The following is a 22095-nucleotide window of genomic DNA, read 5'->3' as shown; positions in this document are numbered from 1 at the left end:
ACACACACACACACACACACACACACACGACCTCAAGAAAAGTTCAGCCTGTTCTTCAATCCAGGTCCCTGTGATAGAGTTTAAACTCTACAGAACTGGGGTGGCAATGGGCCAAGGTGTGGGTATTGTGGCTTCAAACGAATTGGCTCAAACCCTTGCATAATACTAAGTAATGGTATTTAGGGTGTTGTCTCCCATGTGAATGTCCTCTTGGTCGACCAGCTATCCCACTTGGACCTATTTTTTTCATCCTCACTCTGCTCTTTGCTTTCCTCCTTCCCCAGGCTGGGGCTATTCCCTTGGTTGGGGCATCCCAGCTCCTCATATGCATTAGAGTCCCCATTCATTTTACTGCCGCTGAGAGTGAGGCTTGGAACCTAGAGTCAGATTGGAGAAGGGAGAGGACCCTGCTCTCTGGATAGAAGCGTGCTTTTTCTTTCTGTTCCTTTATGATCATCCCAATGTATTTTATATATCAAGTCGCTTACACTGAAAGTGTTCATCTCATTCCCACAGACTTCAGTGGTCTACATTCAAGATTCATGTCTTTCTGATAGCATACTTTTTGGACTTTATTATCCTGGAAGAGTATCTGACTCTCTCCCAACCTTGACTGTGACATTACAAATTCTTCTGGGAGCCCTGTTTTCAATTCTCACTTCTCATTTTCCCAGGCTGTAGCAATTAGGGGTTGGGTGTGAGTGAAAAGATGTTAATCTTGGTACAGACAGACAAAGGCCATGTATTAAAACTCAAATTGGGGCTGGGGGTCCCTAGGCCCCTGGCAGATGAAGAAGGTCACTTATATAACCCCCCATAAGGGCCAGTAAGGCCAGCCCCTTGGGGCTCAAAGCACACAGTCTAGCGTGTGTTTGAAAGCAGAGGGGTGGCCAGGAATTTACAATATAATGTGATAAGTCTAGATAAGTACATGATGCTTTGAGAATGCAGGGAACAGAAGCCTAACCTTGTGTATGACAGAAGACTTCCTGATGAGGTGATGTCTGAGTTGAGCCATGAAGAACAAATAAAAGTTACCCAGGAGCATGCTCATCTGCACTCGGATCCCCGAATTCTCATTCTGGAAAGACCAGAGAGAGGCCCTTGAGATACCCTGATGCGCTCTGTCCAGGATATTTGGGTTTGGTAGCCTGGACTCTGAAGCTTTAGCTGAACTGGGAGTGCAGCAGTCATGTGGGATGAATAAGAACTCTGGTCAGAGGGAACATAAATCCCTTCCGACCTCAGAATGGACCATGATAAGTGGCTAGGCTGGAGTGAACCACATGGGGGTCTTTTGGTCTGGGGAGGAGAGTGGGTGATTTGAGCATTCTGGCTGTCCCATCCCTTACCCCACTCAAACCACCCTGCATAGCTCCATCTCTTGGCCAGACAGACCTGGATTATAGGGCTGTTTGGGGGTTACTCACATCCCTGACAGGGTTGCCTTGTGCCCAGAACCTCATAGCTTGACTGTTGCTCTCTCTCCACAGTGGGGTTTTCTGTGTTTGGACCCAGAATACTGAGGCCAAGGACATACCTCTCCTTTGCTTCTACTGGTCTCAGCTTGTGTCTTTATACACAGCTCGTCTGACTGATTTGTTTTCTTAGAAGCCAATGGTTTTATCATTGAGTTTGGCATCTCTCCTGGCTAAGAGATAAGGAGAGGGAGTTGGGCCTTTGAGCTCCGGTAGATGGCCTTGCCAAGTGACAGCAATATGATTTAAGGAAATGACACTGACATTCAAAATTTACATTATCCGGAGTGCCCTGCTGGGGCCACTTTATCTGCTCTGAGAGCCTTGCAGAAGGGCATAGCCAGCTGTGCTGGTGGCCAAGGTCAGGTGGATGGAGCAAGGTCATTCATCAGACTGTTTATGAGCTGCTCATGGCCTCCAGAAAATTTACCCGGCGATGCCTCCCTGCCTCCCTGCTTCCCTGCTTCCCCACCTCTGAGGGCTGCAGCATTAGCCAGCATGCAGCTTGGGAAGCCAATGTCTGCCCGGGCTGCACCTCTGTGTTTGGATTTAGAGGTGGATCCCGAGGCCCAGAGGTCACCAATCCTTGGGAACAGATTTCACTAGTGACATTTTTATCCTTCACCTGTCTAGTTCATGCCACTCTCTCAGGAGTGGGGTAGAGAGAAGGAAGGAGGAAAGAGGGGGAACTGGAGAGAGAGGAATCTGGGAGGGTTGGAGAGAACAAGACAGGGTGCTGTTTCTATTATTTGCAAGTCTTCTGGGCCACAGAGCAAACCCAGATTCACGGGTGGCTAAAGCAGGCAGAGCTCTGTGCTCTGCTCTGGGGACACAGCTGGGGAGGAATGTTGCCGCATTAAACCCACATCCTCCAGGTAAGTGTGGCCGTGGAGCCTGACCCCGGATATGTCAGAACAGGGCCTAAGAGCTGATCAAGAAGTTAGATCTGGACTCAAGATTTTGACCAAGATTTTACATTTATATAATTGATCCAATGTGTCCACAAAAATCACACAGAATGGGGATTTTCATCTCCATTTTACCACCCGGGGAATGAGGTGGGCATCTTTCTACCTTCATCGGAGGAGGCTGTAAGTTGGCGCTTTGACTTAAGCTGGTGGCTCCACACCTTGTGCACCTGTACTTCATGCACAGGGAAGCCATGCTATGCTGGACCTCTTACTCTTTACGTTGGGATCTTGCACATTTCTTCTGATTGAGCAACTCCCGGGCAAGGCTAGAAGTGCAGCTCCCCCAGCAGGCCTTTCGTTCTTGCATTTGGGCCGGTCTATTTCTGTGGGTGGGGGCACAACTCTAGAAAATCTGACTAATGTGAGGAAAATGATAAAATTAAGAAATGATGACTTGTGTATCATTTTGTGTATTATTCTAACAAATAAGACAATTACGTACTTGTTGAACAGATTTTCCTTGGGTTACAGACCATTAATGGCTACATATTGATAACTTTATTAAAATGTCACAGGTGTGAGTTTTATAAATTTTGCATTTTATATCACTTAGCTTATCAATGTGCAAATATATTCTTCAGTTCCTTTTAACCAGAACTTATTGTGGCACCACCCTATACCAGGAACTAAGAAGAAGTAAGCAAAGGACCCCTGCCATTATCTTTACAGAGTGGGAGACAGTCATGTGGGAGGAAAAATTGCTATAAGAGAGGAGGATTCCCCTTTCTGCCTGCGAGAAGGAGGTGGTGGGGAAACGTTGGTTCTAGAGAATGTGACATCTGAGTAAGGCCTTGATGGATAAGTAGGAGTTCGTCGGGGTGGCAAAGAAGGATATTCCAGGCTGGAGGAACAGCATGTGCTAAGGCCCTGGGATGAGAGGTAAGAAAAGGTAGATTGGGGTCCGCAGCTTATAAAAAAGGCCTTTTTGGTAGATGAAGGAGTTTGGTTTTATCCCAGACACCATGGGTAGCAAATGCTTTGTATTTTAGAAGGACTGACCTAATTGTAAACCTTGTTCAATGTACAGCAGATTCTTCAGCGTTCCCATATGGATGAAGGCTCTTTTATGTCACAATCCAACTTAGCTCAGTAGCAGCTTCCTTTCTCCCTGACCATGACGTCTGCAGACCTCCCGAACGCTCTGCTCACTTCTTCATCTGACCACGAATCGGTCTCTCCTTGATTGGCTTTGGCTTTCTTCCATTCTCCACTCTTGCTTGGTGCCTCAGAGCCTGTTCTGTCGGTCGAGAGCAATCTCTGCTCCATCAAACATCAACACTTATCTTCCAGGTCCCAGCCTTACCATCATTTCAGGAGCCTTCCCTGGCTCTCCCGGAGTAAGTCAGTCCTGTGATGAGAATCGGCGGTGGCACTCCGCACGTCCTGTTCTTTGTCCTTATCTCCTTTGCAATTGTTTGACGTTTGTCTTTCTGCCAGCCCCTGAGCTCCTCCAGGGCTGGGCTTCCTCTTCCCAGTTTGCCACCATATCTCTGGTGCCTAGCAGGACACTGGGAAGTATTTATGAACGGAGGGAGGTAGGAGATTCATTTAGAAATTTCTTGCAGGAGATCAGATGAGAGATAAAAGGGCTCAAGTGGAGCAAGCTGCAGTGGGAATGGAGAGGAAGGACTGAGTAGGCCAGACTTCTAGGTAGCACACGCTGGATCCCACTGCATGTGGTATCCTGGAAGAGTGGAAAGAGGTAAAGAGGATGATGTGAAGGACTGCAAACACATTTTAAAATATATATATTTTTATTGATTTCAGAGACAAAAGGAGAGGGAGAGAGAGATAGAAACATCAATGATGAGAGGTAATCATTTAAAAAAATATATTTTATTGATTTTTTACAGAGAGGAAGGGAGAGAGATAGAGAGTTAGAAACATCAATGAAAGAGAGTTATCTATCAGCTGCCTCTTGCACACCCCCTACTGGGGATATGCCCGCAACCAAGGTACATGCCCTTGACCGGAATCGAACCCGGGACCCTTCAGTCCCCAAGCCGATGCTCTATCCATTGAGCCAAACTGGTTTCGGCTGAGAGGTAATCATTGATCGGCTGTCTCCTGCATACCCCACATGGTGGACTGACCCCGCAGCCTGGGCATGTACCCTGACCGGGAATCGAACCGTGATTTTCGGGCTCATGGGATGACGCTCAAGCACTGAGCCATACTGGCCGGGCCTGCAAAAATATTTGCCCACTCTCCCCACATCCTTACCCCTGCCAGTAGAGGAGGGAACGATTTTGCTCTCTGTGATTTGCCTTTCTGCAGCCCCTCTCTATATCAGCCTCCCAAGAGGAAGAGGGTTGCTAATCACCAGGCAGAGCCCGGACCTAGATGAATGGGCAGGGTCTGGTCCCTGTAGCCAGAAAGTTCATGGCCATGCAGGGCCACTGTGCGGCTCTTCCTGTCTGTTTTTGCAGAGAGCGTCTCCCACCCCCTCTTTGGACAGGGCCTCGCTCAGAGCAGGCCTTCCTGCCCCTCTATCTGTGTCTGGGCAGATGTCAGACCACAGCTTGCGCTCAGGTCTCATCATCAGGCATTCAGTGTGGAGGAAAAGGCACCAGGGTCCTCCCTCAAACCTCCTAGCCTAGGCCACCTTGTCCAGGCTCTGCCCAGGGGTCCTTTATTCTCGATGGGTTGTTCTCAGAACATAGACCCCCGCGGGGATGAAATGAGAGATGAATTAGGCTCTCCAATTGCCTAATATCCTACATTGCCCAAGTCGTAAGATATTAGTGAAATGTATTAACGTTTACCTGATGCCCCTAACACAGCTAAATAACAAGCAGAATGGTAATGTGCACGCTACCCAGAGTTCTTCCCTGCCGGGCTGGCATTCAGTTCAGGTCTCTCGAAGTTGACTTCCTCAATTATGCCTTAGAATTCTTTTGTTTTGATCTAAATTTAGTCTGGGAGCCTTTTTTTCCCTTTTCTTTTTGATATTTGCAAATGTGGTATAATAAGTAACAAATCCGTACTATAAGAATGTGCCAATGGGCTCCGACCTGCCGAATGATCTTAAAAAACTTTACTCTCTTGTAAGTTCTTGTAATCTGTTAACACTTATATGACAAAATATGTGACATGTGCCAAAATGTTCTGATTATGGCCTGATCATGACTATTAGAACACTCCAATTTGGAAAATTCTTGTCCAGTCAGGAAAACAAACCACATTCCATGTTTCAAACAGATGGCGTTTAGGCAGAGAATTAGTTACACTGGACGTGCAAAGTGGGAAATAACCAACAATGGATAATTGCAGAACAGCTTCTGTCCCCAGCCCTAGGGAAACAAAAGAGAAGAAGTGGTCTCATCTGGCCTAGGAGGGACCTCAGGGGGCTAATGCTCAACCCCTGAGGGAGCCGTCAACCCAGCAGGATTGCCATGCTGAGGGGCAGAGGGTCCGGGGTGGACCAGGGCATGGCTGGTGGCCTGACCACCGAGGGTCATAGTCTAGTTGCTGCCAGCACCGCTATTACCAGGGCAAAGTTGGTGCTGGCTGTTGAAGGGGTGCAGTGAGGCTGGTCTTAGATAGCAGGAAGTCCCAAAGCGATCCTCTGCGGCATTCCTCCCTCTGAGTCCCCGTTTGGCTGAACTAGCAGGAAGCCAGCGGAAGGGGCACAGAGAATAACCAGAGTTGCAAAAGCAGATTTGTGGACAGGCTCCTTTCAAGGCCCCACAAATCAGACCTACCTTAAACGGAGATTAGGCCTCCCGAGTGGTATTCTGATAAGCTTATCTGGTACAAGTCCAATGAAGTTAAGCTCCCGCAGATAGGAATGAAGAGCTGGATGTTCCCACTTGTCAATCACAGGAGAAGAGGCGGGTCATTATTAAAGGGGTGCCGACAGGGGACCTTGGACTGGAGGCGAGGGAACACCTGCTTCTCTCTGGGTGTGGTCTCTTTGGTTTGACCTTGGAGAGGTCTGAACGCTCTCAAGGGCACTTCTTGGTGGTGGATGTGGCAGTCAGCCTCTCTCTCCCTTACTCAGCCGGGGCTGAGGCAGAGCTGAGTAAGCCACCAGCTTTTCTGTTGCTTCTGGCTTCATAGCTCTTTGTACTGAGGAGCCTCCAGAGAGAGTGGAGGAAAGACTTACGGGGCATGGAGGCCCATGGAGGGTCCCAGGACCAGCTCTCCAGGGCCCTCCAGGCCATCCTGGCGTCAGCTGTGGTAACGTGGAGAGAGACCTCCATTTTTCCTAAGCAAAGGCGGCCAGGCTGTTGTTCTTTCCCGCGTGAATATTGTCTTCATTGTCAGTCTGAGAGTTGTGGGACTGACTTAACTTGATTCGTGAAACTGGAAAAGAGATCCCAAGGATTTGGGGGCAGGCAGTAGGAACAGAGCTTGGAATTTCCCTCCAGATGTTTCCTTGTCCAGTGGTTCTTTGCCATCTCTGCCAGGCAAGCCTCTCCAGACCCCAGAGTCCACCTTCCTGGGAGATGCCCATGAGGAGCGGGGGGGGGGGGGGGGGGGGGGCTCCGGGGTGGTGAGTCTGGGAACGTGTTGTGTCAGGCACACATCTCCCCCTCAGCCAGCCCCCAGCTCACCGTTGTCCTTATGCACTTTCTGAAGCGGGAGAGGGTGCCATACGCACGCCTCTCTGGGAGAAGGAGACAGGAAATTACACTGAGCTGATGTCTCAATGGGCGATGGCAGATTCTCCGCTGACAAGGTTTTTATTGCCAGTGGATGTGAGGACTCTGGCATCGGAGGGGGGAGGGAGATGCCAGGCAAGGGTGAAGTGGGCACAAAGAGCTTTGCGGGGAAGGAGGGGACAGACGGCTTTGCTCGGTGACTTTGCCTCAGGTCAGCCGGAAAGGGCTCTCTGTGACCTTGGTCAGTCTGCGTGGGTTGCACGCAGGCCCTGCCTCTCAGAGCAGAGGCTGGATCGGGTGAGTGTGTGCCCCACTCCATCCCTGGCTCACTCCGAGGCCCTTGGGGACGATTTTGCACGCCCTCTGTGGTGTCTGTCCCCACGAGCCAAGACTTGGTTAAGTTCAGAACAAGCTTTCTGAGGTCTGTGTTTCGACCTTTGCTTCCTCTTTCTGTTGAGAGCGTTGCTGTTTAGCGTAAAGCTGCTGTTCTAACGAGACCATCCAGGCTCAGGAGGGAAGGGACACATGTGTGTCCTCCCTCCTGGCGGGCTCTGTGTCACAGCCATTCCTTTCGGCACTCCACCTGTCACACACACAGGCACCTGGGGAGGGCGTCTGGCTGGCTGCAGGTCACGCGACTTTGCATCTGGGTGTTTGGAAGGTGGGCATGTGTATGTGCGTGGACAGGCATGTAGGTGCACATGGACAAGCATATGTATGTGTACATGGGTAAGTAGGTAGGTACATGGGTAAGTAGGTAGGTACATGGGCAGACGTTACATGTGTGTTTAAGGGGAGGCACGTGTGCATGCAGCTTACATGGTGGCTGTCACCCAGCGGTGCTCCCAGGAGAGGAGCACAGCAGAGACCACTCTGTCCTGGGGCACCGTCCATCAGTTCCAAGTCTGGGGAGGGTGTCCCCGAAGCTGCTCGCGCCCAAGGAGGCCGCCTTTCTCGCTGCCCCAGGAGGCAGCACGGGGACCACGGACGCCCTGTGGCTCTGATTCCTACTGTGCAGCCACGACCTTCCCGCCTGCACTTCTCCACCTTCACAGCTCCGTCTCCCTGCTGAAGGGAGGGCTGCAGGACGCTGTTCCAGCAGCAGCCACGGCAGCAGCAAGAGCAGCACCGGCACCCTCCGAATTGGGACTCTAGCCCTTTAAATCTGCTCAGTTACCAAAAAAGAAGAGGCACCAGACCCTGTTAATTAAAGCTCGCCCTGGTCCATCATTCTGAGGAGCTGCAGTGCTCTCTCTGCTCCTTCCTGAAGGCTTAGAGATTCTCCTTAACTCCCAGCCATGGATCTTGGAGAATTTCCCCCGAGATCAGCAGGAGGTATGATCCTTATGATGGCACTCTGGGGCTTCTGTGGCTCGAAATCAATAGTACAACCGACTGCATGGATGCTGCCTGGCCCCCCTTCCTTCCCCTCTTCCCCTCTGCCTCCTCGTCAACCTCCCAGCTTGTGTTTAGTTGAGACAAATCAAGTTTTCATGGGTTTCTGAGGAAGGGGAGGGGCCGGGGGTCTGGAGGGAGCTCCCAATGTGTTCGCTTCGGTCCTGGCTGCCCCCTGGGCTTGGAGGAGCCAGGAAAGATGTTCCTTCAAGCTGGGATCATGCAACCCCATTCCCTCCTGGCCGGGTCCCTCCCCTCAGGCTAGAATGAAAAGGGCATAACCCTGACTTGACTGGCTCCTGGAATCAATGAGCTGCCTCTCGGTCGGTCTGAAGATGGCTGTGCGGCTGTGCCCCTTATTGGGAAACTCGCTGCGTACAACTTTCTCTCCGTGCCGTGCGTTGTCCCGGCAGGAGCTCCTGTCCCCCAGCTCCCCTCCCCTGTCCTCTGAAGGCTGCTCGGTGACAGGCTTGCTGCAGGATTTCAGGAATTCCTGCCCCTTTCCCCGTGCCTTTTGAGGAAACTCACTTCCAGGCGAGTCTGAGGTTCTGTTGCAAAGAGTTGTTTTTATTCAGGAATCTGCTCTAGCCTGGCAGAGAGGGAGAGATTTATCTTCTTCTTCTTCTTCTTTTTTTTTTTATTTTATTGTACATTGCATTTTGCAAATTGTACTGGAGCCCAGAGAACATCTCTCTGCAAACCCTGATTTGTGTTAGCCCCCACGGCTTCCTCCTGGGGAAATGCTCCCCTCGAGTCTCACCCGAAGGAGAGGTCTCCCCTCAGTCAGCTTGACACGACTTCACAGATGTCCCTGAAAGCCAGGCCTGGCGGAGGCAGCGGAGCCATTTTCAGCGCCTGAGTGGCAGTCCCCATGGCCCAGAGCGAGGGTCCGTGTGCCCTGAGAGGAGGCTTCCAGCCTGCCCCCTGGCCCCCCAGGAGAGCGGCTTGGGAGTGAAAGCACTTTGACCGACTTTCCCAGGGGCTTTCAAACACGGTGGGCGATGAGCATTGCCGTTCGAGCTTTGAGTGGGATCTGAGCCAAAACACAGCTCACAGGAGCGGGGATTTCCCCCCAAACTTACTGCCAGCGGGTCCTGAGCTGTTTACACAAACAGTAGTGAGGGTGTGTGCAGCGGAACCCTTTCCAACCCCCCAGCTAGCATAAGGCTGGGAACTTTCTCTGATGAATGTCCCGGAAGCCAGCATGTCTGCCTCCCAGATGCCACGGGTTCTGTGTGATTCCAAGTCTCAGAATAATGAACTCTCAGCTGTGGCTCCGGGTAGGGGACTAGGCGCAGCATGCTGGGATTCCTAACCACCGTACCCATCGGTGGACTCCGGGATAGGCTCCCAGGGAGGCAGCCTGGGGCCCGGAGCCACCGGGAGGCAGGAAGAGGGAAGCAGAATGAGGAGAGGAGGCTTGTGGGAGGCGGCATTCTGGGCGGGTGCGCTCCTCCAGCTTTGCTTCCCGGCAGCAGGTCTGTGGCTGGCTCAGTGCGGGTCCGGCTCACGCCGGGGGTTGGGATGTGAGTAGGACTGTGGTCCTGGAAGCAGGGTGACCTGAGCTCATAGGTAGAGGGCCCAACCCGGGAGCTCCTCTCTAGATAGCTCTTGTCCCCAACCCTCTGGGGAACCCACCGTCCTGGGCCCCTGCCTCGGCAGGTGCTATTGCTCAAGAGTCAACGCCTCCTTCCGCCCAGAGAAACGGGGCTGCACAGAACCCCTGCCCAGGCAGGGAGAGGCCGAGTGATGTCACTGTTGTGTGACCATGTCCTTGGCCTGGTGGGATCCGGGGACAGTGAGGAAAGGAGTAGACTGCTCCTTTGTGTCCATTTTCCTTTGCAGCTTAATGATGTATGTATGTGTTTTGTTTTTAATTTACTGGATGGCTGCTGGCTCGCAGGGAGCTGTAAGTAGATCCTAATGGAGTCGGCTTAGACCGGGCGACGTGGTGGCTTTGTGGTTTCGGGTGTTCTTTCTGAGGCCTTGGCGGTGCTCCCATCACCAGGGTGTTGGAGTGGGAAGGGCATGGCCGTGGGGGAAGGACAGGTCTTCGCTGGCCTCTCAGTTCCCCGTGCTTGGGTGTGGCCCACGCCGGTTACCTAGTCATCTTTTGAGCCTCAGTTTCTTCATCTGTAATGTGGTGAAGTTGTCAGGACCAAATGGAGTAATTTAGCTAACGTCTGTGCACACAGAAGACCCAAAATAATGTTTCCCTCTTCCATTTGCATCTGCCTTGTGTTAAGTAAACCTTAACGGGGAGGGTGGAACCATTTAAACAGGTCCAATGGCTCCTTCACGGGCCCTGGACCCTGACTTCTCTGGGGCAGGGGCCACCTCTTCCGTGCCATCAGCCCCTCCTGATGGCTAGCACAGGACCCAGTGTGGGGCTGAAACTGCAGAAAACATCTACACAGGAAGGTCTGTGGACATTTAACCTTCAACATAGGTGATTTTTAATGACTAAGCGAAACCACTTCTCCCTCAATTCATTTAAGAAATACAACTGAGCCAGACAGATCAAAGAGTCCCATGACTGTAATACATTCGGGCTAAAATATATCCTCTTGAGAACTGTAATAAAAAACAGTGCCCGTGGGCTCCTGGAGCGCTCCTGGGGCCCGGCTGGCTGCCGAGGAGAGTCCAGGTGACCACTGCCTTCCTCAGCCACGAGCTGCTTTCCCGTCCTCATGCTCTGGAGAGAGAAAACAGCTCTAGTTGGAAGGAGGCACGTTCCCTGTCTCTCTGCTGCGTAGAACAACTCAATCAATATATCAATCAATTAACCAATAAGTCTGTCTGTTTATAGCCGCTACTATTGGGGGAAGTCATTGATTTAATAAATATGTATCAAGATAATGATAATAATAACAACAAATACCACCACTGCCACCTAATATTCACTAGGATGTCCTTGGCTCCAGGGTGGGGGTACCGGCCCGAGAGTGACAACAGCTCTGTCCGGAGCAGGGGCCGGGAGTGGACAGTGCGCCCCTGGGAGACGGGTAGAGGCTATGACCAGCAAGAGTCAAGTGCACTTGGGAACACAGGAGAGATGTTTAAAAATGGTTCTTCTAACTACTGTGCTGAGAAAAGGTTGTAGGTGTCAATGGTGGAAGCAAGAAGGCCAGTTAGGAGATACATAAAAACCCCCAGTGTGAGGGCATATGCCTAGACCAGGGGGGACAGTGGAGGTGTGAAAAGTGCTAGGAATCCGGATTTTTAAAATTTTTCTCCTCCCTTCCTTCCTTCCTTCCTTCCTTCCTTCCTTCCTTCCGGATGAAGGCAACGGAATTTGCTGATGGATTGGATAGTTGTGTGAGAGAAAGAGGTGAGTCAAGGATGACTCAAGCTTCTTTGGCCTCCAATGGGGATGACTGGGGGTAGAGCAGGTTTGGGAGAAGATGAGGAATTCAGTGTTCCTCCTGTTAACTTCAAGAAGGGTTTGAGCATTCTGGCAGAGATGGTGAGTAGGCAGTCCCGAGTTTATAGCAGAGATCTGGGCTGGATAACAGAGTCATAGGAGCCATCAGAGCACACTCGGTGTTTAAAGCTGTTTCAGATGAGATCACCAGAAGGTGAGTTATGGATGGAGAAGACGAAGGACTGGATTTTAAGGCAATACAACTATTTACAGGTTAAAGAGAGGAGGTGAAGCCAATTGCAGAGCCGAGGAACAGTGTCTCTTCTGTTTAAGACAATTTACCCCCTTCCTGTACTCCATCGCCTCTCCTCTCCTAGGAACGAGATTCATAAATCACCCTCCCCACTTTCAACTTAATCCCTGTCTCCTGGTTTCTTCCACCTCCTTGGGCACCTGCTCAGATGGCTCTCATCTTAAAAATAACCTGTTCTTGACTCCTAAGTGCTCCATTGCTTTTACCCTATTTTTCTCTTTTCCTCTACAGATAAACGTTTCTTTCTTTCAATATTAATTAAATAACTACTATATGCCAGGCAAGAAGGATGTCGACACAAAAAATAGACTTTATCTACTTGAAAGAATATCTATTTATTTCTACCTTTTCTACTTCCATAAACCATTTTGGATGTAGTAGGGATATAAAAAATATAATTGTAAAGCAAGCATAAAAATTCTGTACTAAAGAAAATACAATTTAGAATAGAAGAGCAAGGTCAGAAAAAATAAAATGCGTAAATAAAGGCCAACAGGTGTATAAGAATAAAATTGAGTCACCCATCTGATCCCAACTTCCTGGTCAGTAAAAGGCAATTCCTTTAAAAATGTAACCATCCTGGAATTTTTTATATCATGATTACATGGATCCATACCTTTTATAAACTGAACACACTCACCAGCATCCAGAGCAAGAAGTGGGACATAATTCACACTACAGGCTCTCCCTTTGTGGCTATTTCTAGTCAGTACTCTCCACAAGGGCTGACATGATCAATTTCCCTATTTCAAGCTTTCTGGGAATTACTTTTTGAGTTTCATTGCTTGGGGGATGATATGCTAGTTCCTCAAGGAAACATGTTTTCTGGAATTTAATTCTCAAAGAGTATTTTTTTTTTTGGGGGGGGGGTTATTTAAGAACCACTGAAAAAATTAGATAGACTATACCTTAGCTATTTCTATAACATATTCTGGATGGCATATACCCATATGTGTTTATGCAATGAAATATAAAATTAGGAACTAAAGATAAAAATGGGCAAGGTGTGGCAGTTATTTAGTATCATTTGAAGTCTGATTGTGGACAGTCAGAAAGTGGAACCTGCAGAGGATGGTGTGTTAAATGCCAGAGGGACCGAGCAAGGCGGGGGCCGGGAAGTGCCCCTCGGACTTGGGAAGTGGGAGGCAGCTGGCCCAGTTTCCTGGAGTGATGGAGGCAGAAGCCACATTGTGGGAGGACAAGAATAGACTTGGAGCTTTGAAGTGATGGCTCTGAGTTGAGACCTCTATTTCTAGAAGGTCCATTCTCATGGGAAGGAGAGGGTGGTAGGCAGTGAAAGTTTGGTTTGGTTTATTTCTCAGTAGAATGGCAGAGACGGAATCATGCTCTTGGCGAAATAGGTAGTCAAGAGAGAGGGGAGAGATAAAGGGGAGGGGAAAGAAAAAGAAGCAAGAACCTAGATAAATTCTCATACTGCACATACATGCACACACATACACACACATACACACACACACACACACACACACACACACACGCACACACTCAACCACTAACTTGGATTCTCCCTCTAACTTTTTCTGGCCACGGACCCCTCTCCTTGCCATTGTTCTCCTTTGTTTCGAAGCCAAATGGCCCTTAGCAACCGCACACCCTGTGGGGGCTCCCACAGGATGTGATCCAATCGGGCCTCTCCCTGAAGGGAAGGGCACTGTGGGATCCGCTGGACTTGATTTCAGCCATCTGTCCCACGATGTCAGGGCTGCAGGGGCCTATTGTCCTTATTTTCCAAACGAGGACAGCGAGGCCCAAGCCTTCCCATTGGGGAAGAGCCCGCAGCGGCAGAGCTGAGCCCCAGGCCTCGGGGGCTTGGTTGTAGCTTCAGCAGGCATTTCCAGAGTTCTCCCTTGGATTTGAGCATTTCTCAGATTTCAGCAAGCATCCAAATCCCCGGAGGGTTTGTGAAGACCCAGATTCCCTGGGCCCCACCTTAGGATTTCAGATTCAGTGGGACTGAGATGGAGCCAAGAGTTTGCATCTCTAACAGCCTCCCAGGTGACACAGAGGCTGCTGGTCAGGGGGGACACTGCAGGGAAGCGCTGTTGGCGGTGGTGACAGGGAGGGAGTAGCAAAGGGAACCTGCTCCTAGGAGCTTTCCCTTTAGCTGCTCTCATTTCCCAAAGGTGAGGCCCGAATGAGATGGAGGTGGCCAGCTGCCAGCCCTGAGATGGGACCCTCCCACCCCCCAGCCACCAAAGATCCAAAGAATGCTGTGGGGCAGGCTGTGCTCTGAGACTAATCCTGGCAGTCAGGCTGTTGTTAACCGCAACCTGGGCCATGACAGCCCTCCTCCAGCCCTGGAGACTGTCACAGGGAACCTGCTGGTGGGCCCAGGCTGGGGCCCGGAGAGTGCACTCTGCTTCCAGCAACTGGAGAGCCGCTCCCCTCCCTGTCCCCCAGGGGAAGAGGGAGTGCCTTGCTGGTTGGGACCCAAGGTTTGTCTTCTGCATATTCCATTATCTTGGGGCTCGGAGCATATGTCAAATGAATTCTGTGTCTGGCAGGTTATTACGCACTGAATTAGTATGGTGAAATAAAAACTATAATAAAGCCGTACCAGACTCTTAAATTGTTAAAATTTATTATAAAATGTTCATAGTGATTAACTGATTTTTGCCCCGTGTGCGTGTGTGCCTGTGCCTGAAGGCAGGGAAGATGAAAAGTGACTCTGTCAACGGGAGGCCCGAGTGGCTCCTGGAATCCTCCACAGCCCAGAGGGCGGCACATGCCAAGTGCCCCGGAGCACTGGGCCTCTCCCCAGGCTGAGGCCCCGGCTCTCCAGGCTGCAAGTCTGGGGCCCAGGGGAGGGAGGCTGTCCCCTGCAGGCGAATCCCACTGAGGGCAGTGTTCCTTGGCCTTGCGTTTCTCCAGAGTTTACCCCCAAGGCTCCCTCCCTCACCCTCCAGTCCTGGGACCCGGTGTCTGAGCTTTGGAAAGCAGTTGCAAATGGGCTTCCCCGAGTTCTTTCTGCCATAACCTCAGGCCTGTTTCCTACTCTGCCTTTTGAGAACCAGAGAAGGTGCCAGATTTTCCTTGGCTCAGCTGAGCCTGTTTTCCGGATTGGCCCATCCCCGAGGCGCCAGGCACTGGGCAGCCCAGCCTCCCGAGCCTTCTCCAGAAGGGAGTGTGGCGTTTCCCCGCTGCCCCACGGCGGGGAGCTGGAGGGAGAGACGCTCCGGAGTGACCCCAGGAGGGAAGGGGTTTCCCGGGCATTCTGAACCAGGTGCTGGGTTGCAGTTGTTGACCCTGATGCCACCCCCCTGATGGGGGCTTTTGTGATTCTGAGCTTCACCCTCCTTGGTTTGTCAGCCTGATTAGCTGCTCGGAGACCAGCTAGACCTTCAATTCACTGGAAGCTGGAGATGCTTTGGCCTAAGAAAAAGTGGGCGAGAAAAGCTCAGAATGTTTCCCAAAAGAAGGCTGAAAGTGTTCTTTTGTCTCTGCCACTGTACCCTTGGGGGCACTGCGGATTCAACCCTGAGCATCCAGGACCACAGGCACCGTCTCCAAGTCCTGGGGGCACTGGGCCCCGATCATGGGACCCTCAGCCTTCCCTGGGTGGGCCAGGTGAACTGAGAAACCCAGGGCCAGCGTGGGAGACCTCCTTGGTCCCTCTGGGAGGTGTTCTCCAGCCTGTTTCTAGGTAGTCCCCTGGAATAGGCTCCCTGAGCTCAAGTTCACCATCAGTGCACCCGGAAATTTGAGGCCCTGCTCCCTGTGGATGCACTGTTTTTGTTGGGACCCCAGTTAACCCACTCTCCGACCTTAGGACACTCAGACTGCCCTTTGAGTGAGGAGTTGTGAGGAAGATGACTCGCATTTCAAAGACTATTTGATGGTACAGGTTGCTTTCTCCCTTCCAGTCACTGATTTGGAGAGAATGAAATGATATCAGCAGACATGTCAGCCACCTAAGGTCCAATGCTATCCAAAACCCTCAATCCTCCCTCTCTTTCCCTTTGCCCCCTCAAAGCCGACAGAGTCCACGGGGAGCATGGGGAGAGTAACAGTGTTCTGATTCAGACAGCGATGGGTTCATTCCTTTCCCGCCTCCCCTTGGCAGGGCTGCAGGGCACACACAGCTAGCAAGATCGCATCAGTGTGTAACAGGGAATGCAATCTGGTAAGTTCATCAGCATCGACTCTTTGGCCTGGCCAAGTGGTTTCCTGGTTTTAAAAGACAGCGACGCTGCTTATGTGAGAACTGGTGCCTGCCGAAGTCGATCATAAAGTGGCCAACTTTGGAGAGCCATGTATCCTAGTAAATCCCCACATTGTCCCCAGGAGATGCAAGGCGGTTTGCACCGGTGCCTATGCCACTGCCAGACATAAATCAACGAAGTTCAGTGGACAAAGACAATAAGACAAGCAAGTGTGGATCCAGGAAGGAAGTTAGGGCACACAATTCATGACATCAAACCCTGTCATTTGCTAGAGGTGGAACGCTGAGCTGCCCTGAGCTTTCTCTCAGCCAACACAGAGAAGTAAGCAGTCCCTCATTGCAGACACAGCATCTTTGCAATAGAGGCAAAGCAACTCGCTCGGAAAAGGCGCAGCTGTTCCTGGGACTGCAGGCAGGGAGAAGCCTCCCCCGGGTCCTCACGGAGAGGACATGGCTGCTGCAACAGCGTCCCAACGGCCCTCCTGTGCACAGGGCAAGGAGTTTGCTAGGGCAACTTCTTAGAATGTTCCTCAAGGAAGGGGGTTGGGTAGGGGATAGAGCTGAAGGTCTGACTCCGTCTTAATCTGAGGCTAGCTTACCTATGATGGGCTGCCTTTCTTTGAATCCATTTCCTGCGGAGTGATTCCATGGTGTGATGTCAGAGCTGCTGCGGTGTCTAAGGTGTGTGAGTGAGGGGATGGTGAAGGCCAGGGGTGCACTGAGGGGTTATGTACCCCAAGCCCTCAGCCTTATTCCTCTAATTTGTGTACTGGGGTTCCTCATAAGATTGACTTGAAGGGGGAGGGGCCCCCACTTCTCATCACAGCTTAAAAGTCATCATTGAGAAAGGTGGATTGACGTAATTCGATGGGTGGTTGTTTTCCCAACTGTGTGAGTGCCGAGCAATGCATTTTGAGCTAATTCTCCTTGACAAGTGCTTGGAGGGCAGCGTCCCTGGGCTGCGGGTTGGGTACAACCCCATATGCTTGAACAGTTGGTGGAGCTGGAGGTGGCCCTGAAATCCTCTCCTGAACCCCGAGGAGGTGACCAGGACACCTTCCTGCACAGAACACCACTCAGGATGTGGCTACTGCCAGGCCCGGCCCTCGGAGCTGGCGCCTCTCCCAAAGGGTCAGTGTTCCACTGGCACCTACTGGACCGGGCAGTGCCTGCACCCTGAGGGCTGTCACCCATTCTGAACGCCAGCCCATCTGGGAGCAGGACTGCGGAAGTCCTCCTGGAGAATTAGGGGTCCCATGCGGAGGCCAGGCTCTGGTCTAAGAGCTCCCCAAACTCTGGTCACGGCAAAAGAAACTGCCACATAGAAATAGTGGAAACAACTACCGCAGTCAACAACCTCTTGATAGAAACCGTTATGTCTCACTGTAGACACCATCATTTCCTCTGATATAAACCAGTCGCAGATTCAACACCTGGGTCCGCAATGAGCTGACTTCACACACACCATTTTTACTCCAAGGCAGTTCAGCGATGACAAGCGTTTGTGAAAAATGATGACATTGGCTTTTCCTTACGTAGCTGATCTCCATGCTTCCTTTTTGGCAATAATTAGAGATCAAAGTCACTTGTCTGTAATAGCCACTGCTGATTCATGAGCGTAAAACCGTGCCCTCTGCTCAAAAGAGAACACGATTACTCTGCTCTCTGTCAGTGTTCAGTTCCTCTAGGAGGGGCCTTGGGTTCTAAGAGAGAAGATAAGGAGGAAAAAATACAATTCTGCTCTGCAACACAGTCATATTTTTGGGTGCTTTCTATGCACCCGTGGCTGTTTTGGTTGCTGGGGAGCGAGCAAGGCACAGACCCATAAGGTTCCTGCTCTTAGCTCACACGCTTCAGTGGAAGACAAGAAAACCTTAGCAAAGAGATCTCTTATGATTTGAGCTAATTCTAAAACCCGAATCCACCTGAGGCTGGTGTCCTTCAGTTTCCCTTTCTCTCGAGTGTGGATCCCATTTTCCCGTTTGCTTGTACACCCAGTGATTCTGAAGTGCGCCCTGCACTGTGGACATGCAATGTCGTAGAGACCTGGGTTCTATTCTGTTCATCTGCAGAGCGTATTGATTTGTTTGTCAGTGCGTTTGCTTAGCAGGAAGTTTCCTTGGCTGATCAGCAGCTGAAGTGTCTGCTCAGTCTTCTGAGGGTTCCGGGGCTGCTCGAGTCTCACCCTGGGAGTCGACCGGAAGTTTGGCAGAATTATGATATTGGGGTCTCCCCCTCTGTGATCCTCTCTGTTCCTCATACTTCCTGGTTGCTGGGGATGCTCTCAATTCAGTCTTCTCGACAGTAAGACTCCAATTTCTAGCCTCATTGGTCACTGATGGGGGTGAGCGTGGGGAGGGAGCTGCCTTCAGGTAAAACCACAAAAGTGGGGATTCGCCTGGAGCCTTTCTAACGTTCCAATACCAACTCCCCTTCAGTTCCTTCCTGCTGTTGGCCCCCCCTCTAGGGCCTTTTGGGCACTGTCTTTATATAGTGCCCAGAATTTATGGTTGCTACTTGTATGAGCGTTGGTTTAATATGAGCTACTCTGTGATTATCAGAAGTAGAACTCCCAGATGTAGCAAATAAAGCGATCAGATAATCTCAGATAGTGACAGATGCTCTGATGGGATGGAATAGGACAGAAGAGTGTGTATGTGGTGGGGGCACTTCACCTGAGTGACTGGGGACAGTCCTTAGGAGGTGACGTGGAGCTGAGTGAGACCCTAATGATAAGGAGAAGCCAGATGTGAATGGGTTTGGGCGGGAGCCCTCCAGGGGGAGCATCAGGGAGACCCATGCCGAGGCAGGAGAGTGTGGTGAGCTGGAGAGGCAGGGAGTAGGGAGTGGGGACCAGAGAGCAGGCCGTCAGAGAGGAGGGCGACAGCTAGAGGGCGGCAACGAGAGCTCACAGGGCCTCACAGAGCACCGTGCAGCAGTGGGGTTTCATCCCACGGATGATGAGAAATCACAGGAGGATTTTAAGCAAGGCATCATGGGATCTGTTCTATGCTTTCAAACGATGGCTCTGGTTCTGCGGAGACAGGCAAGAGTGGAAACCAGCTGCTGTGACCGTCCAGGTGGGGAAGACAGAGGCTTGGGCAAGAGCGGTGCCCACAACAGGCCCTTCCCACTGTGGGTGACGGGCTCCAGCAGCTTAGATTCTGAATGAGCAGCAAACAGGGGTCAGGGCACACAGTCACTGGTCACTGTTCCCAGAACCAAGACCAGATGAGGTTGACACAGGGGTTCCTAAGGAACCGCTCCTAGGGGGGTAAGTACAGCCCAGTGGTCACAGCAGAACTGCCCTGTCCCGCCCTGCCCACTCTGTGGAGCCTGGCCTGGGAAGGTCAGGCTGGAGGTGTTTCAAGTAGGAACCTGGCAGGCATCAGATGGGCCAAGAGCCTGTCAGGCCAGGCTGGGCGGGGCCCACACCCCCTCTGGGCCTCAGCCGGGGAGGTGGGGGGGGGCTCTTCCAGTCAGTCCCGAGGTAAGTGGGCTCAAGTGGACTCATAACCTGCCAGCCTGGGACTTTCCTTCACTTTCTGGAAGAAAATAGCGGAGAACCCCTCCTGCTTTCCCAGGCTAAACTGGGGTGCCAGCACAGCCAACAGAGAAGCCCCAGCTGGGGAGCAGCCCATGTTTGGTCTGAGCCCTCTGTTCCTTCTCGGCTGGGGTTCTCAGCATGTCTGGCTCCTTCGGAGGCACCTTGGAAAGAGGAGGATGGCAGTGCAATGACGGAACCTCTTCCTCAGATCCAGCAGGGCCATCTCGCTGGGCTGAGAGGGACAGGGGCAGCTCAGGCTTTGGACTCTGTGGACAGCCGGCCTGGGTTCAAATCCAGCTCTGCCAACTTGTGGGTGTCCACCATCACCCACAACCTGCAACCTTTTCAATCCCAATTTCCTGATCTGCCAGTGGACAGGAACCCCTCCTGCTGCCTCTGGGCTGTGAGGGGAGAGGAGGTGCTAAGGACCTTCTGCAAGTGCCCTATGGGATGTGGCAACAGGAAGCGCTGAATCAAAGTGAGTGCCAATATTAGTGATAACAGCCGAAACCGGTTTGGCTCAGTGGATAGAATGTCGTTCTGCAGACTGAAAGGTCCCAGGTTCGATTCCGGTCAAGGGCACGTACATTGGTTGCGGGTACATCCCCAGCAGGGGGTGTGGAGGAGGCAGCTGGTGGATGTTTCTCTCTAATCGACATTTCTAGCTCTCCAGGAGGGCCTGGAGCTACACCACAGCTCACGCCCGGGAACGCTTCCTCAGGGCCACTGATGGCTTGAGGGCCATCCTCCCCGGCAGGAACCCAACAAGAGGTTCCTCTGGGACGCTGTGCGGGTGTGACAGACACGCAGCTAGTGCTCTCTGTCGAGGTCCTGCAGCAACAGAGGTGCTGGCAGGGGGGTCAGGCCAGTGAGGCTGGGCCGGAGAGTTGATCAAAACATGAGGCAGAGAGTTGATTAAATCTTCCCTCCAGGAGCAAGCCCTCAGGATGCGTGCAGCCTCAGCCCCGCCTCAATCTATAGCTCATCGTGCATGGGCCTCGGTGACCAGGGTGGGAGCTAAGAAGGGAGGATGAAGCAATCCTGCTCTCCACCACATTTTTATGTTTGCAGGGCCTGTGGTTCGGAGGCATGATGGGTGGGGTTTACCCATCTAAAATTCACCCTCACAATTTACAGGTGCCACCAGGTGAGGGCCCTGGAAGTTTTGGTCTCTAGTCCCAGGAATTTTAAACTTTAAAATAGTTTAACTACGTGAAAGCCCCGGATGTTGGCACTGAAGCGGGGCCTCTGCCGTAGGAGGCGTCTCATGCACTGGAAGATGGACGGGGCAGCTTTTCTGTCCGTCACAGTGACGTGCATTATTACATTCGTTTCAGGTGTACGGCACAGTGACTGGACATTTATGTACCTTACAGAGTGATTCCCCCTCAGTCCAGTGCCCATTTGACACCATACGTAGTTATTACAATCCTAGAGGCCTGATGCACAGAATTCGTGCAGGGGGATTGCACTCCTTCCTCCCCCTGCCGCTTGCTGCGGCTGCCACCACAACTTCATCCAGAAGGCCATCCTGAAGGACGTCTGGTCTAATTAGCATATTATGCTTTTATTATTATAGATTATTGACTGTGCTCTAGTATTTTACATCTGTGATGTTTTTATAATTGGCAATTTGTACTTCAGAGTATCTTCTTTTTTTTAAAAAATATATTTTTATTGATTTTACACAGAGAGGAATTGAGAGGGATACAGAGTTAGAAACGTCAATGCGAGAGAAACATCGACCAGCTGCTTCTTGCACACCCCCAACTGGGGATGTGCCCGCAACCAAGGTACATGCCCTTGACCAGAATCGAACCCAGGACCTTTCAGTCCGCAGGCAGACGCTCTATCCACTGAGCCAAACAGGTCTTGGCCAGAAGTATCTTCTTAAAATCCCTCAAAGCAAGGGGTCTCAGTCTGGAAGTTGTCACACCTTGGGGACTGGTGCTGGCGTCTCTGCCGCCTTCCTGGGACTCAGCCTGTCTCAGAGGCTCCTCCTCGGGGCCAGGAAGCCAGACCCTCCGCCATCTGGCAGGAGGGCACACCTGGGATGTGTGTATTTTCCAGGAAGCTGATTACAAAATGTACATCCCCCTTCTCCTGTGCCCAGGTGGCCTGGGACGTGGGGTGCAAGGCCTTCCTGCAGAGCAGCCTGTGTCCTGTAGGGAGGTCACAGTGCCCCCCAGTCCCGGGGCCAGTTTCCTGGGTCTCTGGAGGGGGCGGCTGCCTGGAGA

The 22095-nt window shown here is 51.6% G+C and overlaps 1 protein-coding gene across 2 annotated transcripts in view; it reads left to right on the top strand.

Moving 5' to 3' along the window:
* Nucleotides 1–22095, top strand: part of CALN1 (calneuron 1) — a 409706-nt gene that overhangs the window by 610 nt on the left and 387001 nt on the right. The window contains exon 1 of one of the 2 annotated variants that reach the window (XM_036410358.2): nt 8181–8391. The exons of the other annotated variant lie outside the window; for it this stretch is intronic. The gene's annotated coding sequence lies outside the window, so the exon portion shown is untranslated. Of the gene's footprint in view, nt 1–8180; nt 8392–22095 lie in introns of those variants that run through there. 2 annotated transcript variants of the gene reach the window in all.

The sequence above is a fragment of the Pipistrellus kuhlii genome, unplaced genomic scaffold (assembly GCF_014108245.1).
Source record: "Pipistrellus kuhlii isolate mPipKuh1 unplaced genomic scaffold, mPipKuh1.p scaffold_m20_p_4, whole genome shotgun sequence".
Lineage (NCBI taxonomy): Eukaryota > Metazoa > Chordata > Mammalia > Chiroptera > Vespertilionidae > Pipistrellus > Pipistrellus kuhlii.
The sequence above is the reverse complement of the archived record's forward strand: the minus strand, read 5'-3'. Positions and strand labels throughout refer to the sequence as shown.